This window comes from Megascapheus bottae, chromosome 5 (assembly GCF_031878675.1).
Source record: "Megascapheus bottae isolate mThoBot1 chromosome 5, mThoBot2.hap1, whole genome shotgun sequence".
Classification (NCBI taxonomy): domain Eukaryota; kingdom Metazoa; phylum Chordata; class Mammalia; order Rodentia; family Geomyidae; genus Megascapheus; species Megascapheus bottae.
In genome coordinates this window covers 68,341,443-68,360,063 of record NC_143513.1, presented here as the reverse complement: position 1 = coordinate 68,360,063, position 18,621 = coordinate 68,341,443, and the positions used below count along the sequence as shown (strand labels likewise).

Here is an 18,621-nt window from a genome sequence, read left to right as displayed (position 1 = left end):
TCCCCCCCCATAGTATTGTTGTTGTTGTTTTTTAAAGGTTTCTAGGCTGCCAGACCTGCTTGTCCATTGGAAGAACTAGGAGCTAAAAGGGGGGGGAAGGAGGATTAACGTTTTATTTTAATCTGGTTTTGAACGGTGGTAGCCGTCTGGGGCGGCCGAGCTCAGCGGGGACTGGGAAGGGCGCCCAAAGCCGCCGCGGGGGTGGGGCGCGCTCCAGTGTGTTCAGGATGCTGGGGAAGAAGGAAGAGGCCACTGGTACGCTGACAGCTGGGGAGGGACCTCCACCCCTCCCCGCCCCGCCTCCCCGAATGCTCCCGTGGTTTGCCGGAGCGAAGGATGATGGAGAGGGACCTAATCCGGGCCTGCGCCCCAGCTCCGGCAGGCCCCGCCCCTTCCCCGGGGAGCCCCGGCGCTGTGGGGGGAAAGGAAGGGAGAGGGGAACTGGTCTGGGGGCGGCTCCTCTTCCCCTCCCCCCTTCCGGGACAGGCAGCCTTTGTTCCCAGAGTCGGAGGTGGCCAGACACCTGTGGGGCTTCAGGGCTGGGCAAAGCCGGTGAGGACCAAACGCGAGGTTAGACGTCTCCACTCCCACCATGCGTCTCCCATCCAGACGGGCCCACCGAGCTAGGTCGACGGCGGCCCTTTCTACGGGGACACTCAGATCCTTCCAGAGGCCCCGCAGTGCGCCGGGGCTCCCAACGTGCACTTCCCCTCCTCCAGCCTAGGGTAGGATTTCCAAGCTTGCCGGGATCCACACATCTCCGCTGGCTCTGGGTTCGCAGGGTGGTGGAGGAGGCAGGACGTCGGGGCGCAAATCGGCTAGCGGTACCTAGGTACACCTAGGGAGGTGGGTGGCGAGACCCTTGGGGGCCAGACCTGGCGGGGTTGGGACGAGCAGGCGGGGCTCCCAGCGCCTCCGCAGCCGGATCGGGCGTGTCCTGCGCCGCTCACCAACCCGAGCCACATTCAAGGTGAATCATCTCGGCCCGCCTCTGACCCCACCCCCGCCTTGCGGCACCTGAGCCAATGGCGCGGCGCGGGGGGCGGGAGGGGCGCGGGGGGGGGGGCGGTAAAACCCTGCCGGAGTCATCTTCGCACTCCGTCGAACCCCTGCGCCTCCGCCGCGCCGCTGCCCTCCTGCTCCCCTCGTTTGGGGCGGCCGGGAGCACCTGGTGCACCCAGTTTATCAGGCTCTGGGGCCCGGGTGCCTCTGCAGGTCTGCTCCGCCCGCTGCGTGGAGGCGGCTCCTCCTCAGGTGGCCAGGCCGGGACTTCAGATCTGTCACCCGACACCCAGGAAGCGCGCGGCCCCATCCCGGCTCCTCTTTGTTCCCCCGCTGGGCTCCGCGCTTGGGCGCCACCTCCCTGGAACCTGGGCAGTGGAGGTTCGAGGCGCCGCCCCTGGCCCAATCTGGGCACTCTGTAAGTTCCGTCCATTCCGCCCCCTCCACACGAGGGCCCTTTTGGCCTATTCCTCGTGCGTGGATTCGGTGAGGAAGGAGCTGGGGGGCGGCCGAGCGCCCAGCCCGGAGCCGGCGCAGGTGAGTGTTGGGGCGGGACTAGGCGGAGCCCCTGCAGGGCCAGGAAGAGAAAGTGGGGGCGGGCGCCCTGGGGCCAGCCGCACAGAAACCCTGGTTCCCGACCGGCTGCTCGAGGTGGCGGCGATGGGCCCTCGGAGATGACTCGGCATTGCGAGTTCCTGGCTCTCCGGAGCGGAATCCGGTGGGGGTTCCGGGGACCCTGGCCCCGAGTGGCACGTGCCCTGCTTCCAAGTTTTCCCGGGCGGAGGGAGGCAGCCAGTTTGTGGATTGTTTGCCCGGGTACGTTAGGGCGCAGGCCCGAGCGCCGCCTCCCTGAGGAATTCGGCTGGGGTCGCGCGCGCGTCTCGCCGCCCTAGTGGGCCTGGGAGGAAGTACAGAGTCGGGGGCCGGTGGCCATGTGTGCTAAGGGGGGCGTCGGGGCCCCGGAGCTCGGATCTTCAGCGTCTTCTTGGAGGCTTCCCGGTAAAGTTCGTGACGGCTTCCGTGGCCCGGGGCCGGCCTCGCCCAGTCCCGGGGGAGAGCTGGTCTCCTGGTCTCCTTTCTTCCGCTGGCCTCCACTGCGCAGCCTCAGGTCCTGGAGCGCTCGGAGCCAGCGGCCGAGACGCCCCTCTGGCGTCCCCCCAATTCCGTGGCTAGCACTCGGGGGGGGGGCAGCGCGATCGGGCTGACGTGGGGGAGGCCAGACGGCGCACCGATGCTCAGCGCATCCTAAGGGTGTGGGCGGTGAGGGTGCCGTCGAGGGACCGGGATCCTACGACTCTGCGGGGCCCTCCCTGGCTGATCCGTTTGCCTCCCCTTCTTCCAGCCCGGGCTGCCCCTACGCGGTACGTAAAGAGATTTACCAGTGCTGGCGGTGGAAGGTGCTGGGGAGAGGGACAGAGGGCAGGCCATCTCCCGCCCCTAGGGGTTCGGTGCGGAAAAAACCTCCCAGCTTTCCACCGGGTTTTGCTAAACTCCTGAGGACTAAAATCTCGATCTCCCTCCTGCAAGTCAGATGGGGGTGCCCGCGCCTCGGTTATTAACCCCCCCTCCACGGGTCACTCAGTTCAGCCAAATGCGCGCATCCCGTCGTAATCCGGTTAGACCCGAGCCCGCAGGTCCCAGATCCGAGGTGGATCCTTCGAGGTAACCTGCTCTGATATCCTCACCCCCCTTCAGCCTCGACGTTCGGACCCGGCGCCTTGCCAGCGAGGCTCCTGGTTTGGTTTTAGCTGGGGCCTAGGAGTTGCAGCCTTCACCCGCACCGCTCCTGGCCTTTCGTAAGCAGTCGTGGGGATGTCGGAGAGGAGCCTCTGGCGGGGCCTTATTTTAAGAAGGACACATTCCAGTGTGCCAGTCTCACTGGTGAGAATTCCGTTTATTCCTTTTCTCCACCAGGCGAGTGGGTGCAGGGGCTCCGGGAGCCGCTGTGCTCCGCCACACAGTCGCCCCGTTATTGGTGTGTGCGCTGTGGTCCTGAGCTGTACTGAAGGCGGCCGGAGGAGGGGCGACCTCTGGGAGAGGCTGGCATTGCCGGCCACGCCCTAAGCGTGTCCGAGGGCCAAGCTAACCCTAGTCCCTTGGGTTTCCAAGCATTCGTTGGAGATCCTGGGTGAGTTAAAGTGAAGGGCACTCAGACCTGGGGCTCCAGATCCGTGGATGGGAGCAGGCAGCCAGGTGCCGGGTTATGTGTGGATTAGTGTCTCGAAGCCTCAAGGGTCAGCTTCACTCTCCTCTGGGGAACCACTAGCTGGGTCTGGGATGTAGCCTTTCCTTATGGATCCAAGCTCCCAGAGAGGGGGGGAGAACCCACAAAAAACCTACCCTAAGGAGTAGGTGACTACTTAAATGTCTTAAGGTTCAATAGAGCTCAAGAGGGCGGGGCTGATACCCAGAATAAGTGGGAGCAATGCCAGGTGACCTTGAATTATATAGGAAATGTAGGGTTCATACTCCGGGAAACCCCAGCCCTCTGTTATCCTGCAGGACAGGTCTCCTTTGCACATCAGCACCGAGTCTTTTAACCACTACTGGAAGTGAGTTTCTTTGCTTTTGATTTCAAGGTCAGGGAGAGTAGAAGAGACTATTCTGAGGATTGGCACAAACAATGTCTATTTCTTCCCTTCTGAAATTTCCCCCCTTTTTTTGCCACCCATTTCAGGAGAACTTTGAGACTCAGGTCTGCCCTAGCCAAATACTGCCAGACAGCATTTGCTGAGTGGCAAGAAGATGATCCTGATTCAGCGTAGGTGTTGGTAGAGGGGTACTGGTCTTCAGGCTGAGCCAGGAAATACCTTGATGCACCCTCGGACTCCACCCAAGCTGGGTTGTGCAGGGAATGTGGCAGCCAGGTCACTGCGGCACTGTCTTCTGCATTTGAGTTAGGAGGGGCCTCGCCCAGCTGATTAGAACTGAAGGCTGGAAGGGGATTTGGCTTTGTAAGCTGTTCTTGCTCTCTCTCCTGGGTCAGTTACAAAGGAAGAGGAAACTGGAGACCAAGGGTATCCACAGAGAAGCCATGTCAGAAGGAGCAGACATGATACAGGATTAGTATGGGAGCCTTGATTCCTTGATTCTAGTCCTCTGCTCTCAGACCAAGATCTGCTTCTTGATTGAAAGTGAACTCTTGTTCTCCTTTCCTCTGCTTCTACTACCTTAGCTGCCATTATTTCTCCAAAAAATTTTTTGGTTTTTTTTTTTTTTTTAAGGGCTTGGGGAGGTGGGAGTACACACAACTTTTCTGGCAGAGTTCTCAAAGTGATTGAGTTCCTATTTAAATGCAGATTTCAGAGTGAGTCATAATCAATCTACATTTCAAGGGCCTCCTAGGTGATTCTGGTAGTGGTTGCCCTTTCTGCATTGGCAGTGCATGCAGTGCGTGTGTGTGTGTGTGTGTGTGTGTGTGTGTGTGTGTGTGTGTGTGTGTGTGTGTGGTGTGGGGGGAGGTTGCTTGTACCTGCTTGTAAAGGTTTCCAACTCAAGGCCTGTGTGCTAACCCTGAGCTTTTTCCACCCAAGGCTAGCACTCTACCCCTTTGAGCCATAGCTCTACTTCTGATTTTCTAGTGGTTAACTTGAGATGAGTTTCATGGACTTTCCTGCCCAGTCTGGCTTCGAACTAAGGTCTTCAGATCTCAGGCTCCTGAGTAGCTACAATTATACAGGCAGAAGCAGCTGGCACCCCACTCTTCCTGACAATTACCCACCTCCTTTAATGCCTATACCCTTTTTTTTTAATTTTTTATTGTAATTAATAAAAGGGTTACAGATATTTGCCAGATAGAAGGTACATTAATTTACATACATTGGCCCATACCCTTTTCTATTGGGGAAAGCAGATTGAAAGCCAGGAACTGACTTTCCCAGCCAACAATTAGATTGGTTCCTGGGAAGATGGATGGGCTGGGGGGTCTGAGTCCAACTGTGGTGGGCATATTTTAGAAAGCCATCCTAAGGGAATGTATGGAGCAGTAAAGGAGGATTTGAGAGATTGCTAGTTTATTATTCACCTGGAGATCGGGTAGTTTGGGGGCTGCCCCCTGATGTTTATCAGAGTGTTTTTCTTTTTTTTTTTGGCCAGTCCTGGGCTTGAGCTCAGGGCCTGAGCATTGTCCTTGGACTTTCTCAAAGCTAGAGCTCTACCGCTCGAGCCTCAGCACCACTTCTGGCTTTTTTCTATATATGTGGTACTGAGGAATTGAACCCTGGTCTTCCTGCATGCTAGGCAAGCACTCTACCACTAGGCCAAACTCCCAGCCCCAGAGTGTTTTTCTAGGCACTTTGCCCCCTGGGTTTCAGGCTGGTCTAGGGCAGGCTGAGACTATAGTGGCTGCCCTTCAGAGTCTCCAGCCCTTATGCCCTGGGCCCTCAGGTCCCTAGAGATCCACCCTCCCTCATTCTTCCTTCCCCAGAGCTCCTGGCACCAGAGGCAGGAGCCTCTACAGTACCTTCTCCTGAGGCAGCCACTCTGGCAACCACTGATGCAACCTTCCCCGCCCTCTCTCCATAGTCCCTGGCCAGAGCCACTTCCAGAGTCTCTTACAGGGTCAGTGTTCCTCCAGCAACTTCCAAGCTGCTTTCTTGGCTATATAGGACTTTTACCTCAATCTAGGCCTTGTGATGACCACAATGACACCTGGCTCCTGCACTTCACAGTCTGGTTTGGCTTGCTTTCTGACCCCAGAGGGTGGGAGGGTCTGCTTGTGCCACAGGGCAGGCTGGGGACAGGATTAATGGAGAGCCAGTTGTCTTGGAGCCGGGTGTTGGTGTCTGTGCTCGGAAGCAAGGAGAGGCATCTTGGATGTTGTGATTCCTGCCCCTTTGGGGCTAGGTGGGCCTTGGCTTGGTAGGTGGAGGAGGGATCTAGCAGCTGCTTGCTTCTTGGGCCTGAACTGACTGGCAAGAAGATGTGTGTGGTCCTGATCCAGCCTAGGTGGTGGTAGAGGGGTCCTGGCCTTCAGTTTGATCCAGGAAATATCTTGACACAGCCTCTGACTCCACCCAGGATCGCAGCATTTCTCCATACTGTCCTTGGCTCACTGAAGGTCATCTTGGGCTGCGGAGGCAGGTAAGCTGGCTAAGAAGGTGGTGAGGAGGCTGCTGAGCTCTTGTTGGTGAAGGTGAGTGGGTGGGGCAGTTGATGACCTGCAGGGGCCCAAAGTGGGCCTGTGGCTAGACCTTGTGGAATCTAGGAGTTGAGCTGGGGACAGTTGGTCTCCCACATGTCAGCAAGACAGAGAGAGTGACTCCTGTTCTGTGTATGGCACTGGTAGAATTCACTGTGAACAGTCTCGGTCAGTGAATTACCGAAGGGCCATAAACAGAGCAGAGACAGATCCGCGAGTGCCTTGGAGTGCTTTCTGCCTCCCTTGAGGGCCTGGATGGTGCTGTTCTTAGGGGCACAGGGAGGCAGAGACCTCATCTACTGTGTCCCCACAGAGGGCTTGCTTCTGTATCATCTGCTTGGCCAATTTTGGCACTAGCACATTTTTGCTTGTGTCTCCGCTCTGAGCAATCATGTGCAGTGCCAATATGGGAAAAGCAGACTGCTGCAGCACTATTTGCCTCCCCTGCCTTCCTGCGCCCGGGGCCCAACCTTTTCACCCCCTCCCTGGCCCATCTGGCTAAGTGCTGGGCAAAGGCACAGCCCAACCCAGTGGGCAGTCAGATCGCCTTACACTGCCTGGGGCCAGAGTAGAGCAGGAGTTGGGCAATCTGAGCTGGGCCGCCAGATGGAGCCCCTCGGGGTGGGGGTGGAGGTGGGGGTGGGGTCACCATCTGTAGGGCAGGCCTCAGTGATGCCACGGTTGGGAAAAGCACCCCCTGCCCCCCATCTCTTTAGCACACCCTTGGGGTAACAACCTTGGCTGGCAGCAAGGGACCTAGCCTTCTGCTGTGGGGCCACTGTCCCTGGAGCCTGTGTGGCTGGTTCAGCTCTCAAGCTGGGAGGGCATTGTAGCAGAGCTTGAGATCAAAGGTGCTGGAAGGTTCTGGGACAGTGACCAGTCAGTGTTCTCTTCACATCTGCTCACTGGTGGTTTCCTGTGTCCCTGGATCCAGGCTGTGTTTTAACTAAACCAGTGCTGTCTTGTGTCACATGTGTCATCTTGTGTATCTTCATCCCGACCTGTGATGGATGGAGAATCATATTCAGGGAGTCTGGCTCTGGGACGAGCCTCTGCAGAGTGCAGTGTGTAACAGCGGGCCGTGCGGCTCTTCAGTCACCACAGCAAAGCGAGTATGGGCTTGGTCTGCAGGCTGGGTTTTGTGCTCTGGGAATTATTCGCCAGTGCACAACAGAATCTCAGCTGTGACCCTGCAAGCAGCCCTCGGCCTCATGGATGTCTGAGATGGCAGAACCAGAAGGTGGGAGGCCTAGACCTGGTGAAGCGAAACTAGGAAGAACCTGCCAGCCAGTCTGTCCCCTTTGTGAAACCTGCTGACCTGGGACCCTGACCAGCTGGAACTTTTCATACCTGAAGTTATGGTGCCTGCCGCTAATGGGTATGCTTTTCCCCGGGGAATCCTGGGCAAGGAAGGACCAGTGACGGTCAGGTGATTAGAGCCCGCTGGGCATGATGAGGTGTGTGGTTGAAGCTGGTGGTTGGAGGACCACAGATCCAGCTGGCTGCACGGCAGGAACATGGCTGAACCATTAAAGCTGCCTGTCTGGGTACACTAGGGATTGCCTTGGGTGGATCACGTCATTTATTTCTATTGTTACCAAATAGAGAGGGAACGTCTCTCAGTCCCTCCTTAGGCTGTGACTGGCCTAGAGCTGTCCATGTGGCATCTCTGGTATTGACTCCTTTTCTGTTCCTTCTGCCTACCAGGGATTGACTGACTGTAGGAAGCAGCGGCAGCAGCCCTCAGACTCAGGGCTTCTGTTTGCCTGTGGCTTTGTCTTTGTTCTTCACACCAGCCCTGGGAACCTAGACCTTGATTAGTAGGTACTGTATGGCCAGTTCTGTGCCCCTTGCCAGCTGCTATGTCCTGCAGTCTCCAGGGCCTGCATTCCAGAAGAGGACCTCAGGTCATATCTACTTTTTGGTTCTTTTTAGCCCATTACTGGCCAGGTCTATGTAAAAGTTCACTGTCGTAGAGACTGCTGTCCTCTACCTAGGTGAGTGGGTAAACATGGTGGGGAGAGGGCTCAAGCCTCCCTACCCTATCCTGGCTGCTTGCAAGTCTCCTAGGCCAAGGCTGTTTGTAGGATTTACCTGCCCCACGGGCACCAACCAGGGTGTGTTGGGGAGGTTTATCTGAGGAGCACTTTGCCCTGTTTTTCCTTGTTTTTCAGGAGCAACCACTCCCAGGTGTCCAAGCAGCTTCCCTGCAGGTCCTCTCTCTGCCCTGCTGGCTGACTTTGGAGCTGGCTGCTCCCCAGGGCCCCTAGGAAGTGGATTTTCCAGACTTCTGCCCCTCCCCCACCACCCATTTGCTTATTCAATCCAGGCCATTATCTTGGTCCTGCCCTAGCACTACAGGCCTCAGGGCCTCTGGCTCCTGGAACTGCAATCCGATATGGCTCTATTGATTGCCAGGGGGAAGGGCTGCTCTCTTCCTCTGGCCCTAGGCTGGCCCTAGATTGGCCTTAGACATGGCCCTAGATGTCACTGCACTGGGTGTGGTGTGGTGATGGGGGCAACCCGCTCCCCAATTCCATGGGGTGGGGGTGGGGTGGGGAAATAGTTTCCTAAATTCTCAGGCTTTGGGGATATCTGGGATGAAAGCCCAGGTCCTTGCTGAGCAGACAGGCTTGCTCACCTAGTCCAGTGCTTGAGGGGTCTTTCCCTTGATTGGAGTCATATGCCTTTTCCACCAAATGTTTCTTTCTCTACAGTGCAATCCTCTAACACCCAAGTCCAGAAGAGTCAGGACTGGTTCTTGCCTCCATTTTTGTGTGTGTGCTGGCCCCAATGCTTTGAACTCGGGGCTGGGCAATATTCCTGAACTTCCTTTGCTCAAGGCTCCATTTCCAGCTCCTTCCCCCCTCACCCCTCAGTTCCAGGGCTTGAACTCAGGGCTTTCTCAAGGCCAGATCGGAACACAGCACCATTTCCGGCTTTTTCTATGTATGTGGTAGTGAGGGATGAAACCCTGGTCTTTGTGTCTGCTAGACAAGCACTCTACCACTAAGGCCAAACTCACACTCCCCGCCCCCCCTTTTTTTTGTGAGTCCTGGGGCTGGGCGCTGTCTCTGAGCTCCTCAGCTGAAGAATGCCACCCTACCACTTGATCCACAGCACCACTTCCTCTTTTCTAGTGATTAATTGGAGATGAGAGTCTCACTGTCTTTAGTGCCAGGTCTGGCTTTGAACCGTGATCCTCAGATCTCAGCCTCCTGAGTAGCTAGGATTACAGGCGTGAGCCACCATACCGAGCATTCTCCCCCTTTCCCCCCCCCCTTTTTTTAAGTAGTTTATCGGACATAAGAATCTCACATACTTTCTTTCTCTGGCTGGTTTTGAACCACAATCCTCAGATCTCCGCCTCCTGAGTAAGCTAGCCTGACAGATGTGAACCACTGATGCCTCTGTTTTTTTCTCAAGGCATCTTTCCCTCTGCTGTGCTCTGCCCCAAAGGGAAGGAATGGTAGCAATACTGGAATGAGTCAGGTCAATGCCATCCCTCTAGGGGTATGCTGGGTGGGGGGGTCTGGGGTGAGGGAGGGTTCTGCTGTTGGGATAATCTGTGTGGATGGGGTATGCTGTTGGGCTTAGTTTGGCCTATTGCTGCATGGCTGATCCCTTGAGGCTGCCCATACCCCTTCCCTTGGGAAGGCACTGCTCCAGATCTTCCTCTACTGCCTCCCTAGGGGAGACCAAAGGCCAAGGAATGGTTTGTCTCAGATTAGACTAAAAAAGAAATGTGCAGACACCCCCCTGTGCCGTGGGGCAGCCTAAAGGCTTCATGCCCTGAGGAATGAATGGGTCTCTCCCTGGGTTCAGTATGTGTGTGTGGGGTGGTGATGTGGACTACTTGGTAGGTAGCAAAACACAGCTCCCACAGCTGTTTTTCTCCCTGGTGATCAGGATATGTATATCCCACAGACACCTCCACCCCTGGGGTATAAGTACCCTTTGCAGACCTTGTCCCTAGCCTGGGTTCCCATCTCTGTCCCTCAGGGGTCTCCATAGCTGCCCGTTGCACCTTCCTGCTTTCATGCACAGATGTAAGGAAGGGAGGGAGGGAAGAGGCTGGGTCAGCAGCGGGGCTGTGGAGACACAGCGCCCACACCAGGGCAGCAGAGCAGAAGGACCCTAAGTGGCATCCACTCCACTCCCACGGCAACAGTTGCTAATGCTCTCTTTTTCAGCCATGGCCACGCCAGTTCCAAGTTCCACGTTCCAGCACCAGCTGGCCTCCCACCATTTTTGGCAATGGTAGAACTCACACTGGTGAGGTAATGGGATCCGGTGGTTCTAGACTTGCCAACTACGGTGGGAAGGCCCAGCCTCTGAGGAGAGTCTTCTGGGTTGGGTCTTCTGCTCCCCATGAAGGAGGTCAGGGGGCTGTGGTCCCTAGATCAGTGGGCAGTGGCAGAGGGTCAGCGCAGCTGGAAGTGACTAGGTGTTTCCCTGCGCCCCCCCCTGAGGTCACAGACCCCCCCCATCAGCTGGGAGGCTGACTCCTGGCCTCCAGCAAGTGCTGCAAGGAGGGAATGGAGCAGCCTTGTCCACATGGCCTCTGTCATGGAGGTGGGGAGTCTGGACTTGGCTCTTTGGGGGGGGGGATGACTTCTTACTCTACCCTGAAGGTCACTGAGGTGGGCACTGAGCCTTTCCTGTCCACATGAGAGTGGGTCCTGCCTTTGGGCCATGGTTAGGAGGGGGAGGACAGAGCACACTGCACCCATAGATGTCTGCTAATCTTGTCAAGGCCAATGAAGGACGCATGGGACAAAGGCTCCAGCATGGTGGGGACACTCACTGTTCCCAGGCTGGTACCCTAGGATGTGGTGGCTCATGGGCTACACAGGTAGTGTCGTCTCATGGATTGGCTGCTGATACCTCAGACCTGATAAAGCCTCACAGCCTGTATTCACAGTGGCGGCTCTGTCAGGACAGCCTAGAGGTTTATGGAGCGCAGCTGGGACATGATGCATCACAGTTCCCAGTGGTACACTGGCAGACTGACCTTGGGAAAACCTTGGGTCCTGGGATCTCACTCAGAATTTCCCGTGCCTACAGATAGATGGGCAAGGCAGCAGAAGTGGAGGTGGGTGTGGAATGTGCATGCACGTGCTCTGGCCAGCACATATAAAAGCCTTTCTCCTACCCCACCCAGGCTGGACCAGCTGCTGTTCTCTGGGCTGGTCCCATCACTCTAACTGCAGCTGCTGCTCTTCCTGCTCTCTCTTCATAGGTTGGCTAACACCTTCACCACCTCAGGCTGGCACATCTCTGTGCAACCTCCTAGAAAGAGATGGGGCTGAGTAAGGAAGAGCAGGCAGAAGGGCACCCCAAGAGAAGAATGAGAGTGGTCTCTCTAAGTTGTGCTGTGTAGGGGGGGGGATGCAGCTGCATCCCTGAAGGCGTTAGGTAGCTAGGACGGCCCTGTACAGCAGGAGGGAGGAAGCGTGCCCGTGTCTAGGGCTCGTCCACGCTTGGGGAGCATTGAGGGCCTGAGGGGTGATGGAGACTGAGGAGCAGGAAAGGAGGCTATTGGAGAAAGTACAGCAACTCTGGTTAAGACACAGAACAAAGTCCTGAGTTCAAGTACCAGTTTAAATGCGCGCGCACGCACACACACACACACACACACACACACACACTCTCTCTCTCTCTACTAGCTGAAAGGCAGGCCATTATATAGGCTATACGGGTTTTTTTTTTTGTTGTTTTCTGTTTGCTCATTGTCAGTTGTGGGCCTGAGCCTGGGCGCTGCCTCTGAGCTCTTCAGCTCAAGGCTACCACCCTACCCCTTGAGCTACAACAATACTTCTGGTTTTCTGGTGATTAATTAGCCATAGTCTCACAAACTTTTTAGTGCCTGAGCTGGCTTTGAACTGCGATCCTCAGATCTCAGCCTCTTGAGTAGCTAAGATTAGAGGCATGAGCCACCTTGCCAGGCTAGATTATATGTTTTCTTAAACTGAGTGCTGTTGTAGCCACAGCAGTCTAGGGTCACATAACCAGATCTATCTTTGGCCAGATTGTTGTTGTAGTTAATGAGAAAGGAAGAATCACATGAGACAATGGGTGCATGGTGGGAGGCTAAGGGTTACCTCAAGTGGTGGGGGAGGAGGGGAGGTAGGCAGAGGCCACAATGAAGGCAGGGGGTTTTGACACACTCCTGAAGGTAAGTGGGAATTGCCGGATCTGCCTTAATAGCAGAACGAGGAGAAGGAGGAGACGTGTGTGGCACCCTTCATGTAGCTAATAAACCCTGCAGACTTCGGATGGAAGGGCAGTTAATGCTGTGCCTGATCACTGCTGATGCTTCTGCTAAGTGGTATGCATTCAGGTAAACAGCTGCAATTAGCATGTAATTTATAGTAAAAAACTGGAGCAGGGCTGGGGGTTTGGTATTCTTCTGTATCACATAGACAGAAAAAAGCTGCAAGTGGCGCTGTGGCTCAAGTGGCAGAGTGCTAGTCTTGAGCAAAAATTATCCAAGGACAGTGCCCAGGCCTTGAGTTCAAGCCCAGGACTGGCAAAAACTAAACAAAAAAAACTGAAGGCAATAGAGCTGTCCTGGGTTCCCCTCCACCCATTCCTTCTGGTACAGCAGCTGGGGCTCCAGGTTGGCTGGTTTGTAGTCTGAAGGGGCAAGCAGGGACAGCAGTAGAACCTTACCAGGTTAGAAATGAAGAAGAAATGGAAAGGGGGAGTAGCTTTGGATAGATTGAGTCTTGGTAAAAGCTGAGGTGTTGGAGCACTTCTTATGTGCTGTCCTCCCCTCCCCCCAGCCTGAGCACTGTCCTTGCCACCTCTCAGCTGGGCCCCCTGAAGGCTGTCCTGGTTAATCTCCCAGGACCCTCCTCCTCCTGCCCCTCCCCCTGGGCCAAGCCCAAGCTCCTTAACTGGGCTAAGAACTAGCATGACCCAGGCTTGCCTTGCACTCTGACACCTGTCAGGCTCACCAGGAGGGGACTATATGAAAGTGCTTCACCCTTGAATCTCATGCTCTTGTCTGCCACAGTTCTTCCAGCATGTTGTCTGGCACATTTTACCTTCCCTTGCTGACCAAGGGGGTCTGCTGCTTCTTGCCCCCAATTTGAAGGAGCTCTGGGGCAGATAGTCCCATTCCTACATGCATGTGTGGAATCTCAGACCTCTCCAGGATCCCGGTCACTGCCAGAGTCCACATATCCATCTTGCAAGGACTCTCATGGCAGGTAGCCAGTGAATCCTAGGAGGTCAGGAAGGCTTACCTGGTCTTGACCTTCAAAAGGGGGGTTCAAGCCAGGGCCAAGGCTGGCAGCTGGCTCCAGCCTGAGACTAAGGACTCCATATTCTCCCAGAGCAGGCTGCCAGGGGCACCTTTTAAGTATCCAATAAAAGCAGGCCTTTCTTCTGCTTCCAGCTGGCTGGAAAGGGTGGCCTCAACAGCAGTGAGGATGGAGGGGAGAAGAGAATGTGGTATAGATCCAGAACTGGTGAGTCCAGCAGGCTTTGAGGAGAGAAGAGGAAGGCATGAAGGAAGAAGTTATAGACCCATGAGGTTTGCCTAAGGGGACAATGAGAGATGAAGATTGGACACTGAACTGATAATGGGCTGGATATTGGCACTAGAGTATGTCAGGATCCCACTTGAGTCACTTGGCAGTAGGGTAGCAGAGCTTATGATTGGCATGCTAGGCCAGCACAAAATTTCAATGGGAGGCAATTTTGCCCCCTCCTAGGGACATCTAGCAGTGTCTAGGTGTTATTGCTTACGTAGAGGGGACGTGTCCCTGACAGCTAGTGGGTGGGAGCCAAGGGCATTGCGCAACATCTTACATACAACGATGGTCCTTTTCAACAAACAACTGTCTGGCTCAAAGTGTTGGTAGAAAGCCGGCCTGAACCAGGCCCGAATGTAGACAGCATCCATAATGGGTGCACACCCAGAATCATTGCACTTCGGAGACAGGCAGGAAGTTCTGGAGTTCAAGGCCAGTCAAATGATAGTTTACAAATAGCAGGTTGACATTTGAGAAGAAGTCAACCATTCTATGTTTAGAAGAAAATCAATTGTACAAGGGTAGGAACAGAGAAGACAGGCTGAAGCTCAAGGGAAGATTGGGTGACTTTAGTTGAGACATATTCACCTGGACAGTATTGAAACTTATAGGCCATGAACTAAGCAGTCCATCCCTGCAGAATCTTGGACAGATTCTAACTTTTTTTTTTTTTTGCCAGTCCTGGGCTTGAGCACTGTCCTTGGACTTTCTCAAGGCTAGAGCTCTACCACTTGAGCTTCAGCACCACTTCACCACGTCTGGCTTTTTTTTTTTCTATGTATGTGGTGCCGAGGAATCGAACCCAGGTCTTCATGCATGCTAGGCAAGCACTCTACCACTAGGCCAAACTCCCGGCCCCAGATTCTAACATTTTCTCCAGAGGTCTGTTCTTTAAGCTGCACCTGAGTACCAAGAATCTTTTTGTGGGTTATTTATACATTTAAAGAAATGTTTAAAAATGCACTTTTGGGGAGTTGGGCATGTGGCTCAGTGGCAGAGTTTGTGTGGTATGGGTAAAACCCTGGATTCCATCCCCAGAAAAGGAGTGGTGGGAAGGTGGTAGGAGGGGGCACATATCTTTTGATCATTTGGGCTTTGTGGGGAAGGTCATTCAGGAAATCTAGTCCATTCCATTACTGGAAATGTCTGATCCCTTTGCACAGGTTGAAACTGGAGACCTGGATGAAGAAAGCTGAGGATGGGAAGATGAAGCTGTTTTCAGTATTTGAGCTTCATAGTTCTTGGTGCCTCTGATCACTGAGAGCAGAAGCTTAGGGCTGCTGAGGGCAGCCCGCGTCTGTGGATGGGACTTGATGGCTGGTTGAGAAGGGGTGAGTTCTCCAAGGTGTTTGGTATTCTGTAGCCGGTGCTAGCCTCAGGTAATGCTAAATCAGATCACACACAAAAGAACTGGGCATTTATAGTGTATTTTTTTCTTTTTCCTTTTTGTAGGTCATGGGGCTTAAATTCTGGGCCTGGGCATTGTCCCTGAGCTCTTTAGCTCAAGGCTACTACCCTACCTCTTGAGCAACAGCACAATTTCTGGGTTTCTAGTGGTTAGTTGGGGATAAGAGTCTCACGAATTTTAGTCCCCAGGCGGGCTTTGAACCATAATCCTCAGAACTCAGCCTCCTAGTACCTAGGATTACAGGCGTGAGCCACTAGCACCGGCTTTTATTGTTGTTTTAAAATTTCTATTTTCATAGTATTATAAAGGTGGTATACAGTTACTTAAGTCAGGTAAAGAGTGTATTTCTTCCTCTTTTCCAGTTTTTCCCCCATCTCTACCCACTGGTTATATAGTTTATTTTTAGCGTAGTGTCCAGTGAGAGCCACTATCACATTTGATGACCCTTTGCCCCGTCATTTCTGTGTGTTGTTTTTGAAAAATAAAAATAAAAAAAAAGAGTGTACTCTTTTTGGAGTGTACTCCAAAAAAAGTGTACTCTTTACCTGACTTTATGATAATAAAAATATAAGCACAGAGCAACTTCTTTCCATTTCGTGGATGTCTTGTCATATTGCAGATGCTTCAATCCAGCCTACAGCAAGTGGAAAGTGCACAACTCCAGGATATGGGTTCTTGAAGATCTGCAGAAGTTTCCCAGATGTGACCCAGACCTTCCAGGAGTGGAGATCCTGTCTACACTGGGTTGATCCTGAGATGAGAGGCTGATGGAAAAAAAGTGGACAGTGGACCTAGAAGTCTGCAGAGCAATGAGGGCTTACTCTTTTTTTTTTTTTTTTTTGCCAGTCCTGGGCTTGAGCTCAGGGCCTGAGCACTGTCCTTGGACTTTCTCAAGGCTAGAGCTCTACCACTTGAGTCTCAGCACCACTTCTGGCTTTTTTCTATGTATGTGGTACCGAAGAATCGAACCCGGGTATTCATGCATGCTAGGCAAGCACTTTAACCACTAGGCCAAACTCCCAGTCCAATGAGGGCTTACTCTTCCCAGTCAGAGCCCCTGCCCAGCTCTGCCAGCAAATGCTTTTGGAGGCTCTCTTGCATTTTTGCTCAGCCCTGGTGAGGCCCCTGCCACCTGAAAGCCAGCCTTCTGCATCCAGCTCTTCTGAGGGAGGCATGGGGGCGGGGTGGGAGTAGGTACAGAACGCGTTGAACAGAGGAGGAAAGACAACTGTCAGTGGAGGTTGTGAAGGGAGGAGGCTGTAGGCAGGGGTTCCCATCTCCATGTTGTTGTTGGGTTTTTTTGTTTGTTTGTTTGTTTTTCCTTTTTTTTTTTTGATGCCTGTCCTGGTGCTTGAACTCAGGGTCTGCACACTGTCCCTGAGCTGCTGCTGCTTCTTTTCTTTCTTTCTTTCTTTCTTTCTTTCTTTCTTTCTTTCTTTCTTTCTTTTTTTTTTTTTTTTGCTAGTCCTGGGCTTGAGCTCAGGGCCTGAGCACTGTCCTTGGACTTTCTCAAGGCTAGAGCTCTACCACTTGAGCCACAGCACCACTTCCGGCTTTTTTCTATGTATGTGGTACCAAGGAATCGAACCCGGGTCTTCGTGCATGCTAGGCAAGCACTTTAACCACTAGGCCAAACTCCCGGCCCCTCTTTCTTTCTTTCTTTCTTTCTTTCTTTCTTTCTTTCTTTCTTTCTTTCTTTCTTTCTTTCTTTCTTTCTTTCGTTCTTTCATGAATTTAGGGCTTGGGCACTGTCCCTGAACTTTTATGCCCAGGGGTAGTACTCTACCACTTTTGGCCAAAGCTCTACTTCGGCTTTTCTGGTGGCTAATTGGAGATAAATCTCATGGACTTTTCTGCCTAGGTTGGCTTTGAACTACAGTTCTCAGATCTCAGCCTCCTGAGTAATTAGGATTACAGGCATGCATATATATATATATATATATATATATATATATTTTTTTTTTTTTTTTGTCAGTCACAGGGCTTGAATTCAGGACCTGGAAGCTGTCCCCGAGCTTCTCTTGCACAAGCTAGCACTCTATCACTTGATCCACAGTACTATTCCTGGCTTTTTCTGTGTATGTGGTACTAAGGAATTGAACCCAGGATTTCATGCATGCTAGGCAAGCACTCTACCTCTAAGCCCCATTCCCAGTCCCATCCTTGAGGACATTTTTCAAGAATTCCTTTGCTGTAAATATACCCCATCATTAAGTCCATCCACTCAGAAGCTTCAATCACAAACTTGAGTTCAGTTACACTGGATCCCTAACTGTGGGGCAGGTATGCCTCTGCTTCATGGATGTGATACTTCCATTTTGTCTGGTCCAGACCCTCTGCGATTGGGGATGGAGGATTGTGGATACACAGGAAGACAGGAAAGAGAAGGCAAAAATCTTTAAGCCCTTCCCTAAGACCATGTCCCTGGAGATACCTGGGAAGCATTGGGCAGGCTCCCTGCTGTGGGGACAGTTCCTGCCTTAGTGATTCCGTTGAGATGCCAGGGAGAACTCAGTCATAGCTCTGGACACCATCTCAGCAAATGGGAAATGCATCATACATTCTTGATCAGTCATTTTGTTTGAATTTTGAGTATCAGGTGCCTTCTGAGCATCCTAGAGCCTGGACCACTCAGCCTCTGGAGGTGTGAAAAGAAAGTACCATCATTTCACTCTGCTTACCCCGAGTTGGCAGCTATGTGATTTCCTTTGGTCTTTGACCTACTCTTGGTTTTTCTTTTCTTCTTTCTTTCTTTCTTTCTTTCTTTCTTTCTTTCTTTCTTTCTTTCTTTCTTTCTTTTTTTTTGTGTGTCATGGGGCTTGAACTGGGCCTGGGCGCTGTCCCTGAGCTCAAGGCTACCGCCCTACCCGAGTCTGGGCAGTGTCTGAGCTCTTCAGCTCAAGGCTACCACCCTACCCTTGAGCCAAGCCCCACTTCCTGTTTTCTAGAGGTTAATTGGAGATAATAGTCTCAGGTCCTTTTGTGCTTGGGCTGGCTTTAAACCTCAATCCTCAGATCTTAGTCTCCTGAGTAGCTAAGATTACAGGCTTGAGTCACTACACCTGTCATACTCTTGGTTTTTCTGTGTAAACTTCATTGTGTATATTTTGCTTCAAGTTATTTTTGTGAAAAAGTGTTTTAAAAAAACTTGTCTCTAAAAAAAACTTGTCTCTTTTAGGGATAATAAAAGTGTTCTAAATTAGATATGGTGATGGATATATAACTTTATAAATATACTGAAGACTTCTGAATGGCACACTATTAAGCGGATGAGGTTACTGAGGGATTGTGGTTGTGGTGAAGACTGAATGGCACAGGTTACTCTGCTGGCCCCATGCGCCCATTCAGTTCTTCACACACCAGGCATCTAGGTGGGCTGTGGAGGGTGCTCACGCAGCATTATTACTCCTGGCACCAAAACCTCCTGAGAGCTGCCACCACCTGGGGTCTGGATGCAGTAGCTGGGACCCTGTGGACAGCACGGTAAGGGTTCACTGAAGATAGGCCTTCTTGCCTAGGTTGTCTTG

At 53.0% G+C, this 18,621-nt stretch overlaps 1 long non-coding RNA gene across 1 annotated transcript; it reads left to right on the top strand.

The window, feature by feature from the left end:
* Positions 1-13,558: 13,558 nt before the first annotated feature.
* LOC150063566 (uncharacterized) lies at positions 13,559-15,903 on the top strand. Its single transcript, XR_016535442.1, has 3 exons — positions 13,559-13,620; positions 14,850-15,017; positions 15,714-15,903. It is a non-coding gene; the product is annotated as an uncharacterized LOC150063566 (long non-coding RNA).
* Positions 15,904-18,621: the final 2,718 nt, after the last annotated feature.